Source organism: Helianthus annuus, chromosome 13 (assembly GCF_002127325.2).
Source record: "Helianthus annuus cultivar XRQ/B chromosome 13, HanXRQr2.0-SUNRISE, whole genome shotgun sequence".
In the NCBI taxonomy this organism is placed as follows: Eukaryota; Viridiplantae; Streptophyta; class Magnoliopsida; order Asterales; family Asteraceae; genus Helianthus; species Helianthus annuus.
This window is the reverse complement of record NC_035445.2, coordinates 129,615,706-129,630,461: the sequence shown is the minus strand read 5'-3', so window position 1 is coordinate 129,630,461 and position 14,756 is coordinate 129,615,706. Positions and strand designations below refer to the sequence as shown.

Here is a 14,756-nt window from a genome sequence, read left to right as displayed (position 1 = left end):
ATTTAGGCATTTGGGTTCGGACTTCTACAAATGGAATATTGACATGCAATTGTTTTAGTAAATTTATGAATTTTGTGAATTGCTCATCGGTCTTTTGGCGAAGTAACCGACCGGGATAAGGTACCGAAGGGTTCTTCGGTGTCTCTTGATTTGACGCAGGATTCGTCTCTTTTTGTGGTGTAGATGAAGATGTTGTCTGGCTTGGTGGACTCCTTTCAGTTGTGGGAAGCGGAGCTTCCTCGGGACCGACAATACCATTTCTCAATGTGATGAGATGTACTTGTACCTTTGGGTTTGTTTCGGTATTGCTAGGTAATGCGCTTTGTGGTCTCTCGGAGAAATTTTGAGCTAGTTGGTTTAATTGTTTTTCAATGTTTTGAATACTAGCTTGTTGGTTTCTAAAATTCGATTCCAATTGTTGAAATCGTTCCGAGTTTTTCTTATCGGAGTCAGAGATGAGTCGTGAGACAGTGTCTTCAAGCTTCTCTCGTCACCCTTGTTGTTGAGAAAAATTGTGTGACTCATTGCGTGGTTGTTGAAAGTTTGTTCTTTGATTCTAGTTTTGTTGGTTACTACTATTGCCAGGTTCTCTCCAACCAAGGTTAGGGTGGTTACGCCATCCTTGGTTGTAGGTACCTGTCGGAGGACCCGACGGCCTAGGTCTATTATCAATGTAGTTTACCGTTTCCGTTTGATTATCCAATTTCTTTCATACAACTCCAATTTTCATGTGGCCCACCACACCCTTCACAAGCCATAACCGAGGCTGTTTTTGCCATTTCTAACTTTTTGATTTTTGAAGAAAGGGCCTCGATTTGAGCTTGTAAAGAAGTGCTTTCGTCAACCTTATGGGCGCCCGGGGCAATAGATTTATTGCCTCGGGGAGTGTGCCACTGAAAATTGTTTTGAGCAATTTCCTCAATTTGATTATAAATTTCATTTGGGCGACGATTACCTAAAAGTCCTCCGGAGCTAGAGTCAAGCGTTTGTCTTGTGTGTGGCAACAACCTATTATAGAAAGTGGATACTTGTTGCCATACCGCAAGACCATGATGAGGACACTTTCTTAGTAGCTCCTTGAACCTTTCCCAAGTTTCATATAAGGATTCCCCATCTTCTTGTGAGTATGAATTAATTTCAGTCATTAATTTAGCTGTTTTAGCAGGAGGGAAATACTTATATAGAAACTTTTGGGCTAGTTCATCCTAGGTGTTTACCGAACCAACTGGGAGGGTATTAAGCCAAGCCTTAGCTCGGTCTTTTAGTGAAAATGGAAATATTCGTAGGTGGATGGCGTCATTTGATGCTCCGTTGATCCGAAAAGTATCACATATTTCCAAAAAGTTGGTAATATGTAAATGGGGATCTTCATCCGCAAGCCCGTGGAAGGTTGCGGAGTTTTGAAGCATTTGGATCAAATGCGGCCGAAGCTCGAAGTTGTTGGCATCGACATTCGATGCATTGACAGCAACACCAAGATTACTTACGATGGGCCGTAGGTAATCCATGAGGGTACGTTGGTCCGCCATCGGAAGTAGGTCCCCCGAAACTTTCTCTTGATTTTTAGCTTTAAGTCTTTTTCTTAGAAAGCATCGGGTTCGTCTAGAGGTTCTTTTATGTCTCTACTGGAACTGGAGCTCATACACTACGTAGAAGGTTCAGGTGTGGCGCCTGGGTTCCAAGTTCTGAAATAAAAACAAAAAGAAAGTTGGTCAAAAGTTTCACCACGGCCCCGTGCTCAGATGAACACGACCCCATGGTCAGAGTTACAGTGATTGTTTTCCCGGTCCCCGTTACTGGAAAGCTCGACACGACCCCGTGTTGCACCGACACGGCCCCGTGCTCAACTCTCTGTAACTCAGAAAATAAAAACTGCTAGTAACAATGATGGGCACGGCCCATGTCCGACCAGGGACGACCCGTGCTGAGTTCTGCAGAAGCTGAAAATTTAAGAAAAATCCTAAAAAAATAGAAAAATAAGAAAAAAACGATTAGGCCGTTGATTCCTAACTTTCTTAAAATCCTTGTGTCCCCGGCAACGGCACCAAAAACTTGATGTGTGTCGGAGTGTATATTTTTATGTATATTTTTAGCCCTTTTTAACACTTTAGTCAAGTTTTAAATTTATAAAACATGATATTCTACTAACACTAAACACACATATGGGCAAGTGCACCCATCGTGAGCGCAGTATAGCGTTGGTAAGATACCGAGGTCGTCCAAGGACACAATAGCTTTTAATACCGGTTTATCCTCAACGTCTAATCAAATCAAAAGTTTAGAAAAAGGTTTAAACATGAAAAAAAAAACCAAAAATGCTGAAAATAAAAACAAAATAAAAACAGATAGACAAGATGAATCACTTGGATCCGACTCGCCTTTAGTGTAACCTTTGATTATTTCCGCACTTTTAAACTTTTTAAGAGATTATCTTAGTTATTCTAGTAGGCCCCTCTTTTGAAGGTGACGTTACCCTCTACCCAGTAGTTTGAGTCAGCAAGGATACAATCCTTAAGGGTTGGATTATTGAAAGATAATTAATTAAGTTATTAATGCGTAATGTGGTAGGCCCCTCTTTTGAAGGTGACGTTACCCTTGGCTAAGTAGTTTGAGTCAGCAAAGATACAATCCTAAGTAGCCAGGTTAATATATTAATAGTAGTTTACATATGAGGGGATCAAGAAATTCGAACCCCCGCCATCCAATACCAGTGGGTATTGAAGGAGGTCCTACTAAGCTTGACCCAGGTCCTTGCATGATCTATACATTGAAAAAGGCAAGACGCTTACCAAACCATTCCCTTAACCCCCGACCAGGTAGCCAACATATCTCCATATAGACCGTGGAGATATGAATGGTGTAAATCTTTTATTTTATATAGACAGTAAAATAACGCCAAGACACCACGGACAAATGATAAGGAAGTTTCACCTTCAACATAAGAAACTAGTTATTAAATTCATTAATATATAACGAAATAAAAAGTGCGAAAAGATAAAAAATAAAAAGTATTACACTAAATGCTTGTCTTCACCAAGTGATGTAAGAGACATAGGTAAACATGGCCTTTGATTGTCAAGAACTCTTACTATCAATCTTGGATCCCGAGACTACTACACACACTCTATGATGGACGATGGATGATGGTGTTGTGCTGGTGGTGGAGTGTGGGTGAAGTGGGAGAGAGGTGGTTTGCCAAGGGATGATTTGCAAGTGAGCCAATCACCCCTATTTATAGCCCGCACAGAAGCCCGAACACGGCCCCGTGTCCATTGGGCACGGCCCCGTGTTTGTCCGGCCCCGTGTCCATTGGGCACGGCCCCGTGTTCATCCATCTTCTATTTCTTCATTAAATGCACTTTGTCTGCATTAGTTAACCACGCCCCCGTGTCCGCTGGGCACGACCCCGTGTGCAGAAGCGTATATGTACTATCAAGATTTGCTTGGATTCTACGAATCTTTGTGTTGACCACGGCCCCGTGTCCGGTGGACACGCCCCGGTGTTGGGTGTTAGAAGCTTCTACAACTTTGTCTTTTTTGCAGACACTTGGGCACGCCCCAGTGCACATTGAGCACGGGGCGTGTTCAGCTTTCTTTTCTCTTGTTTTTGCTTGGGAAGATGTTGTCGAGGGGTCGGGCATGCCACGTTTATTTCTTTTCTTGTATTATTGTTAGATTTGGCTGCATTTTTGCTTCTTTTGTTCATTTGAGCTCATTTAATCCTGAAAATATAAAAGAAGACAAAAGCACACTTTTTCCAACATTAGTACTAAAAGGCTTAGTTTTATGCCTCAATTGATGTAATTTATATGTTGCATTTTACACACATCACTGATCAGCAACATGAGATTTAAGTTCAAAAGATCAGAAATTTGATGGAAGCAAGGTTCAAAGATACACAAGCAGACATCAAGGCAATCAAGGCCCACTTGTTGAAAACCACTGGCTCTGCTCCTTCCTCAATCATTTTTGTGGACAATCCACCACCTAATGATGCCAAAAAGGGGGAGAAAATGAAGCAGTTAAAGAAAATGGGATATGAGGATGGCCTGTACATTGCACCAGACAATTTTAGTATGCTTGCAGATCTCCCTAGGCCAGATGTTACCAAAAAGGTTGATGAAACCTTAAATGCCTTTGCTAATGAAAAAGAAAGGCTGAAAAAGGATATGGAGGCAAAGGGTAAATCAAGGTTTGAAGAGGAGAAGAAAATTTATATGGAGTTAGAAGATCAGGGTGTTTCTGAGCCTAAAGATGAGGAAAGTCCTAAGCCCAAAAGAAAACAACCCACTAGAAAAGTGAGGCAACCCAAACCCATCCCTTCTAAACCCACAAAACACACTCCCCAAACTCCTAAAAATCCACTCATCAAATTTCCAAACCAATAGATGTTAGAACACCTGTTGCATCAACAACTGTTAATATTTCAGTTGTTTCAACAGCTGTTAGCCAAACAACTGCCACCACTACTTCAACGCACACTCAATCCACTGCTATGCCTAAAATCACAACACCACCAAAATCATCCTCATTACCACCAACACCACCTGCCAAAAAGCAGAAGACATCAGGTGATACATCATCTGTTGTAATGACAATAGTGGTTGAAACACCAGTTGTTTCAACAACTATTAGTCAGCCACCTACCACTCAAATCACCACCACTCAACCCACCAAAACACCACCAACCTCTCTTAAACCTAAAAGGAGAAGGATAATTTTGAATGATGAACCTTCACCACCTCCAACATCTTCACAACCACTAACCCTTGTTTCCATTCCAAACCCTGTTCCACTTTCTTCAGCACAAGTTCAAAATCCAAGCACTGTCATTACTTCTCTAGGTGTCCAGTTTCCTTTAGAGCTTATAGCAGTTAGAGAGGAGATCAAATCCTTTTACTCTGAAGATGACTCTGCTAAAAGGAATTTGTCATCTCTTCAGGGATATCCTAGGCCTAACAACATTGAAGAATATTTGAAGTTAAAGGCTCAACAAGCAGAGGATATCTCCAAAAGAAATTAAAAGGGAAAATCTGACAAGGAGATTCAAAGATACTACCAATACTTGCTCACTCAAGTCAGTACTTTGGAAAGGTTTTCAAAAGATCTTTGTCAGCATTTATCAGAAAGAGATGATGAAAGCCTGAGAAAAGATTACATTGAACACATTATGGCATTCAAGAAATACAAGGCAGAAACAACTCAGTATAAAGAATGGACTCTTTGTGAGCTCAAAGAGGAGTTAGAAAGAATTGATAAAATGGACAAAGACAAAGTTAAACATACTCCTCCTATTTGGGCAAAGTACAAGAAAAATGTACCTGATAAGGTGTTAAAGCTGAAGAGAATGAAAGAGGAACTCATTGCTGCTGATTTTGGGTCAAGGAATCAGGTGACAAGGTGGAAAGAAGAAAAGGTCATGGCTAGTTACAAATAGTTGGAAGAATTGAGAAATAAAAATCCAAATGTTCCTCAAAAGCCTGGCTATCCAGAAGCATTGGTTCCAGTAAGACAACCAAAACTGCCTATCAGAAGATCCACTCTTTATCAAAGAAGAAAACAAAAGCAGATGAAAGCAGAAACAACAACTGATATAGCACAAGGGGATTACATTATAAAAATGGTCCTTCAACAGATGATAGCAGAAAATCCTGAGTTGGCAAAAGCTACAAACACTGCTCAACCAGTCATCAACAGGCCACAATCTCCAAACTCATCTGCAATAAAGACTCTCCCAAGAAACCCATTGGATTCAAAAATAATAAACGATCCCTAACTTGGGCTGGGTGTTGAAGATCTGCAAGATCTTCTTGAGCTTCCACTGTGCAGGGATGAGGATGACACAAGTTCCATTGACTTTGAATTACAATTCAAAGGACAAGTTAGGGATCTTTTGATGAGGCAATAAAAATCCAAGAATAATGAAGGGTTTTGGCATCATCTGTTCCAGGGGGAGATTGTTGGGATTGAACCCTACCAAAGGAACAGTTGATAAAGCCAAAACTGGATCAGATTAGTGAATTCAGAATAAGCAGATGTTTGTATTCAGTCTTCCCCTTGGAAGTGGTTCTAACAACTGATGACCTATATCTACTGATCCTCTACAATAACTGCTCTCTTTCATCTACTGCTAAAGACTGCTGAAGATAAACACTAATGCTCAATCTACTGTCATGGTTCAAGTACTGCTGAAGACACAAAGTACTGCTATAAGTATAACAGTGGAATGAGAAGCAGTAGTTAGTTTATTTCTTTGTAATATATTGTAATCAGTAGTTTGATAACAGTGCTTGTATTAGATCAGTAGTTTCAGGTTGTTAGGAGGTTAGATGTCACTTTCATGGTGACGTCAGCAAAGATGCCACAGTGGTTTGCTTCGAACTATAAATAGAACAGTACCCTGTACTGTTCTATTAGCTCTTTCATCACTTGTCATTCTGTACGAACAAACCAGTGTGAGCTCAGGCTGAGGGGAGTTTGTAATACATGCATGCATTGTAATTAAAGCTTATAATAAATATAATCATTCGATTTCATGTTAAACATGTATGTTGAAAGCAAATCTTCCATTTGATTGTGTTGAAAGTTTTATTCCATTTTAATTCCGCTGCAATTGTTCTTGTTCATCTTCATTTTAGTTAAACAAAACACAATTATAAGAAACTCAGATCCTAACAACCCAAGACCACAAAGGCTTGGGTCCCCATCTCCAACTAATAATGTGAGTACATGTGTAGGGTGGTCCAGTAGGAACTTTCAGCAGTCATTGGATTGTTGATAGTGGGGCATCTAGGCACATGACCGACGACATGAAGCTTCTCTACGACGTCAAATCTATTAGAGGGGGTTATGTTGCATTTGCTGGAGATAAGGGCAGATATATTACAGGGGAAGGAATGGTATCCAACGGGGTTGTAAGCTTTGATAAGATCAACTTTGTTCAACAACTTGATCACAATCTTCTCAGCGTTTCACAAATTTGTGATAAGAAGTTTTCAGTACACTTTGATGCAAATGGATGTTATGTGTTGAAACCCGATTACAAGATTCCAAAAGATTGGATTCTCTTATCTGCTCCAAGGATAAATGATTTATATGTCCTTGATACGAGCCAAGCAATTACAACGTCTGCACAAGCAACCTGTTTCGTTTCCAAAGCCACAGAAAAGGAATCAATCTCTTGGCATAAATGGATGGGACAAATTCATTTAAGAAAAATGAATCATTTGGTGTCAAATGAATTAGTGCATGGCGTTCCTGTTAAAAATTTCCATCTTCAAGACGTCTGTGTTTCATGCCAGAAAGGGAAGCAAAGAAAGAAGTCGCACCCCACAAAGAAGATCAACACTATGGCAGTTCCGCTTGAACGTTTGCACATGGATTTGTTCGGTCATGTCAAGCATAAAAGCATTAGGAATGATCAGTACTACCTCTTGGTGACTGATGATTATTCAAGATTTTCTTGGGTGGCGTTTATGGCACACAAGAGTGACACTTTCGGAATTTTCAAAAACTTGATCACTACGATTGAGAATTTGTATACTTTGAAAGTTAGACAGATACGCAGTGACAATGGAACAAAATTTAAAAATCATGCAATGGCAGATTTTTGTACATCCAAAGGTATTCTTCACGAATTCAGTGCAAGTTACACTCCTCAACAGAATGGCGTCGTTGAGCGTAAGAACCGTACATTGATCGAAACTGCTAGGACTATGTTGGTAGAGTCGCAGTTGCCTATTCCATTATGGAGTGAAGCTGTGGCCTCTGCATGTTACACAATGAATCGAGTCCTTACAGTAAAAAGATACAACAAGACCTGCTTTGAGCTTCTTCACAAACAGAAACCAGATTTACAATTTCTTGAACCGTTTGGAGCTCCTTGCACAATGATCGATCTGAATGGAAAGTTTAGGGCAAAAGCAATTGAAGGATACTTTCTTGGGTGTGCCACCCAAACTTAAGAGTCTGGAATCTAGAGACAGAAAGGGTCGAAGAATGGTCTGAAGTCAGAGTACAAAGGCACACATTGCCAGTCAAATGTTCTGGTCAACCTTGGATGTTTGAGTACAATGACTTTTTCAATTCGATCAATATTGAAGAAGTTGCAGTAGATGTTGCGGCACAGATGTTTTTCAAGAGTGACAACGCAACAGATTCACCGTTGGTTCGTCCAGTTATTGACAACAATCAAGAACCATCTTCAGTTAACAATAATGCTCTCGACAATGAGGATTTTCACGATTAACGAATCTTCAGAGGATGATGAATTTCTCGATGCAGACGAAGAAGTTGTTCACGGTACTTCAGAGGCTACACCTCCAATGGACGCCACTAAAACAGCTGAAGCTACTGCATCATCATCTTCGCTAGTTCAGGGTATTGACTTGTTTGTTGATCTTAATTTCAATAATCTGGGTACAAATATTCAAGTTCAAGATAATCCAGAAACAAGAATTCATAATACCCATCCTCAACAAAACATCATTGGTAATGTACAAAGTGACGTTCACACGAGAAATCAGTTGCGAAACCACAACAATGCAGGCTTGTATGCAACAATTAGAGAATCGGGTTTGTAGAATGATTGGTCCTTCGCGTGTTATGTATCACATGAAGAACCAAAATCTTGGAAAGAAGCTTTGAAAGATAATTCTTGGGTGGAAGCAATGCAGGAAGAACTGCAGCAATTCCAGAAGCTAGGTGTCTGGAAACTCGTTGATAAACCTGATGATTACAAGCAGATTGGTACCTGTTGGTTTTATAAGTGCAAAAAGGATGACCGTGGAATTGTCATTCGGAACAAGGTGAGATTAGTTGTTCAAGGATTTCATCAGATTGAAGGGATAGACTACAACGAAGTTTATGAACCTATTGCACGTCTTGAAGCAATTCGAATCTTCTTGCCTATGCTTCCTTCAAAGGATTCAAGGTGTACCAGATGGACGTGAAAATTGTCACACCCCCAAAATACCACATGCGGAAACCCCGTTAGGCGTGTGACGTACCAGGATCTAGCCACCAATCACATTGAACTAATATCAAGTTATTAAATAAAAACTCCATTCATATTGGTAAAACATTCATAAACATAATCCAAGTTTAACATGTTCAGCGGAAGCATAAGATAAGTCATCATTCATTTTTTTAAAACCAAATAATAGAAAACCAAATGTATTGTTATGTGTTCTTAAAAGACTCGACACATGACCACTCCAGCCTTCCTAGACAGCAAGTCCCTCTTCCATAGCATCTAACGACCTGTGAGCATGCAACAAGTGTATCAGACAACGTTGGTGAGTTCATATTTTAACGAAAACGTTAATTGCCATGTGTTTAGTTCAGTTTATTGTTAATGTTTATAATAACTCAAGTACCGTACAAGATGGCGTCCAGATTGTTTTGCCCGTCCCCAATGCCCCGTATCTAAGCATTGGTCATGATTAAGGTCATTAGTTCACGCCCGTCCTCTCAGGTATGGTGTGAAGTTGCCAAGCCTAATAGCGCTATCAACTAATACCCCGTTACCTCCCAGGTAACTAATTCGGTATAAGATGAGACTTAAAGTGATAGAAAATGAGTGTATTAGCTAACATCCCAGTTTTTACCCAAAAGACTTATTCCTCTCAGGAATACCTTTTTGATTGTCCCACCCACCGGGACGCATGAATCAGAGGAATGAACTCACCTTAGTTTTGCTCGGTATTTTAAGTTACCTATTCCAAGTTGGTCAACCAAACCCTACCGGGGTTACCAATCAAGTCAGTTTCATAGTCAATTTAGTCACGTATTTATCACAGACTGCATCCATCACAAAGATCACTATACAATATATAGCATGTACCCAGTTCTCATACAAGTCCACATCCCATGTGAATGTCACATAACAACATATAGCAGAGGAGTTTACTACTCTCACAAGTCAAACAAGATTTCTCATTCTGTGCAGCAAATAGATCTTATAAACACAAACATCCATCATCATATACATCATAAACTTTTCTGTTTGTTTACACACATGCAGCATTTCCACGAAGAATCTATTCTTTGTGGAATGCTCCCTTGGCGAAGAATCCTCTAGCGAAGGACTATCCTTCGTCGGGGTTGAGTACGGCGAAGAACCATAGAGGTTCGTCAAACACCAGTCGACGAAGGACTATATTCTTCATCGACCTGGGTTCTTCGTGGGACACTAATAACCATCATTCGCATCGATTATCATGAACACATTTAACATTTACGCATACATAAATCAATTCAGCGTACTACATAAGAAATCATCACACATCATAACAATTCTTATTTCACACACAGTGTTCCAACTCATCAACAGTTATTATCCTACCGAGTTCATGTTTTGATGCTAACATCATAACTCACAGTTTATTAACACAAGAACCCTAACAACCCTATTTCATGAAATCATAAAACCGTTGTTCCAATTATCAAACAAGACTTTCAGATTCATCAAGGATAAACTGTAACATTCGCCAAAAATGGATATCCAAAATCCGACCCGCTTTGAAATTCGGATGCTAACCTTTGAATCCTCATATTTTTTTTGTGAAAATAATTAACCGTTTAAGGAATTTAATCCATTTATCGATTTATCTATTTACTTATTTATTTATCTAAATGATTAAATTAGTTAAAATATCAACTAAAATTATTAAAGTTAATTTGGTTAGTTAGCTTTAAATATAAACAAATTACAAATTTTATTTAACAAAGATAATTGTGAAGGGCCTTTATGACAATCCTGAAACTAAAAACCCTTGTATGTAAAATATGAAGCAAATAATGAAATAAGAACTTGAAACATCACATATATTACGTATGCATGAAATTCTTTTTTTAAGTACCTTTTGAAACTAATAAGTTAAATATCGAGAAATATAAATCATAAATTTATATATGTTATTTATTAGTGAAATGACTTAAAGCTTAAAATAAAGAAACAAAAGAAACGAATGGAAACTTTCATGCATGCTTATAACCTCCATTTTGCCGCCAAACTAGAAACGAGTAACAATTGGGCCAGGGAGAATATGGCTGTTTTCCTTCATTCCTTTTCCTAATTTCTTCTTAATAGAAACTTTCCATGTTCAAATGAATGAATCTAGACACCCTTTTGAAACCAAAATTTCGGCCAAAACAGAAACTTTGACAGAAACCTTATTTCCTTTTCGCATTTCTTAGGTTATCGAAGATTGATTGATACGATTCCGCGTTTCCGTTTTTAGCTGAATCACGAACCTACCTATATATATATCATCATCCCTCATCTCATAAACTTCACCTCTTATTCACTCACAAAACCTTATTATACACATCATTGAATGACTCTCTCTCAAAAGTTAACCACCGGAGATATACAGAAGCTGCCGGAGTTTGGAAGTTCGCCAAAACACAAGTCGGAGTTCACCGGAGAAATCCTGAAGCCCTCGGAGTAAACCGCTTCGCCGGAGTTATGTCGGACTCGAGTCGTCACCATTTCGGTATACCTTTTTTTTCCTTTTTTTTCCTTTTTCTTTTCGTTCATTTAATCACTCGTTTAAATTATCCTTTTACGTCTGAATAAGCTTACATTTTTTTTAAAAACCTATTTCTGAATACCCACTCTTTCTTTTAGTTGAGTACACCATGTGATTCATAATATAAACAGCAACATGAGTTTTGGGTTGCTTGTTCATGAATCTGTTTGTATGTTTTTGAAATAAAGAAGACGACATAACAGTTTGTATACATATATGATCTTTTGTTAAAGTAAGAAAACAGTTGCATGTGATCTAATAAGGATTTTGGTAAACACTATTTTATATAATTGGAATATACGTGTATACATTCTCCTATTTTCAGTGAACACTAATCTATATTTTCATATAATTCCTTATAATTTTAAAGATGAAATAATTTAATTAACTCGTGAACCTTAAATATTGGAACTTTATTTAACAAGATCATTGCGACATTTTTAATATCTAGGATAAACGTATCTCTTGGATACTCCATCTTCACTCGTGCGTTTTACAAGAAATCGCAACGCAATCAATGTGAGTATACATGACCCATTTAACACTTTTGGGTGCAATATGTATTCTATATAAATCACATTATTCACTTCAAACAGCTTTATGTACACTCTATCCAAATTGCACGTGATACATTTGATTCATGTTATACATGTTATGCTATTGTAAACTCTCATGACTATGTGTTCATTAACTTTGCAAGCCTCCCCTAACAATGGTAGCGCTATAGGTTGAGAAACGCCCCTCCCGTTATTCTCGCGGGTATTGTTAGGTTAATCTATGTTAAAACCTCCCATTTAAACTTTGGGATAGGCACGTTAATTGCGTTAAACTTTGGTTTGGACACATAGAGTAACATCGTTTCGAGTATACTGTTAATATGATATCATGTATTTCACATTGGATATGAGCAAACTTTTGAACTTGTATTATGCTATGTATCAAACTTGTATACTCGCCAACATGCTTTTGTTGATTTTACTTTAATACATATTGCAGGTTGAATGTTCAAGATATCAAGTAACAAGCTAGGATGGCATAGAAACCCATTTTAGCATTCTAGAAAATTTGTTGGATTTGTGTAAGGCTTGTAATTAGGACTTGCAAAATTCAAGGTTTTAGCATCCCCCCACACGTAAATTACACATTGTCCTCAATGTGTCCCAAAAATAAGTTTTTAGGTTGATTGAATGTGTAAAATGTGTGTTAAAACAGAAATTTATGTTACTGGGTGTCTGGACATGGCTTCGTGGTGTCTGTGCACGGCCCCGTGTTCAGATCGCCAGTACCAAAAAATAACAGAAAATAACAGAAGGCTGGGCACGGGGGCGTGTTCAGTGAGCACGCCTCGTGTCCAGTTACCTGAACGGGGTATTTCTGCAAATCATTGAGTACGGGGCGTGTTGGCTGGGCACGGCCCCGTGCTGAACTTGCTGTAATGAAAAAAGATTGTTGGGTGGCTCTGTTTTTGTGCATGGGGTTTTGGTTCAAGCTTCCCTTAGTATCCATCACCATCCCGAGTGTGTTTTATTCCTGAAAATTAAAACTAAACTAGAAAGCAATAAAGGTTAATCTAAACTAAGCTAGGGATAGTTCCGAGGAATACCTCCGTGGTGCGCAACGTTTATAAGGGTCCTTGGCTAGACCTAAAGCCAGTCATATGTGACCCAAGTGGGATGGTTTGCATCGCATGTTGCACCGTCGGAGAGCATCATCCAAACTTGAGTCTATGACTTTCATGTAGTTGATCGGGTCATCATCTTCAATTCCTTTCCCGACTCCAAACTTCATTTCCTTGTCCCCAACCCTCAATGTTAGTGTTCCCCCATTCATGTCTACCAATGTGTGGGCCGTAGCTAGGAATGGCCTCCCTAAGATGAGAGGTACTTCGGTATCTTCTTCCATATCTAGTATGACAAAGTCGCCTGGAAAGACAAAGTCTCCGACTTTAACTAAGAGATTTCAGCGACACCTTGTGGGTACTTGACGGACCTATCGGAGAGTTGGATGCTCATTTTTGTGGGGCTTGTTTTTCCTAATCTGAGTCGGCGAAACATTGATGCGGGCATGAGGTTGGTGCTAGCCCCAAGATCGGCTAGTGCATTACGTATGGGTGAGTCCCCGATTGAACAAGGAATGATAAAACTTCCTGGGTGAGAAAGTCCCTCATGAATTTTGAATATTTAGGCATTTGGGTTCGGACTTCTACAAATGGAATATTGACATGCAATTGTTTTAGTAAATTTATGAATTTTGTGAATTACTCATCGGTCTTTTGGCGAAGTAACCGACCGGGATAAGGTACCGAAGGGTTCTTCGGTGTCTCTTGATTTGACGCAGGATTCGTCTCTTTTTGTGGTGTAGATGAAGATGTTGTCTGGCTTGGTGGACTCCTTTTAGTTGTGGGAAGCGGAGCTTCCTCGGGACCGACAATACCATTTCTCAATGTGATGAGATGTACTTGTACCTTTGGGTTTGTTTCGGTATTGCTAGGTAATGCGCCTTGTGGTCTCTCGGAGAAATTTTGAGCTAGTTGGTTTAATTGTTTTTCAATGTTTTGAATACTAGCTTGTTGGTTTCTAAAATTCGATTCCAATTGTTGAAATCGTTCCGAGTTTTTCTTATCGGAGTCAGAGATGAGTCGTGAGACAGTGTCTTCAAGCTTCTCTCGTCACCCTTGTTGTTGAGAAAAATTGTGTGACTCATTGCGTGGTTGTTGAAAGTTTGTTCTTTGATTCTAGTTTTGTTGGTTACTACTATTGCCAGGTTCTCTCCAACCAAGGTTAGGGTGGTTACGCCATCCTTGGTTGTAGGTACCTGTCGGAGGACCCGACGGCCTAGGTCTATTATCAATGTAGTTTACCGTTTCCGTTTGATTATCCAATTTCTTTCATACAACTCCAATTTTCATGTGGCCCACCACACCCTTCACAAGCCATAACCGAGGCTGTTTTTGCCATTTCTAACTTTTTGATTTTTGAAGAAAGGGCCTCGATTTGAGCTTGTAAAGAAGTGCTTTCGTCAACCTTATGGGCGCCCGGGGCAATAGATTTATTGCCTCGGGGAGTGTGCCACTGAAAATTGTTTTGAGCAATTTCCTCAATTTGATTATAAATTTCATTTGGGCGACGATTACCTAAAAGTCCTCCGGAGCTAGAGTCAAGCGTTTGTCTTGTGTGTGGCAACAACCTATTATAGAAAGTGGATACTTGTTGCCATACCGCA

At 39.3% G+C, this 14,756-nt stretch overlaps 1 non-coding gene across 1 annotated transcript; it reads left to right on the top strand.

Annotated features, from left to right (window-relative positions):
- The first annotated feature begins 1,044 nt into the window (after positions 1-1,044).
- Positions 1,045-1,151, top strand: LOC118486243. Its single transcript, XR_004878095.1, has one exon. It is a non-coding gene; the product is annotated as a small nucleolar RNA R71 (small nucleolar RNA).
- Positions 1,152-14,756: the final 13,605 nt, after the last annotated feature.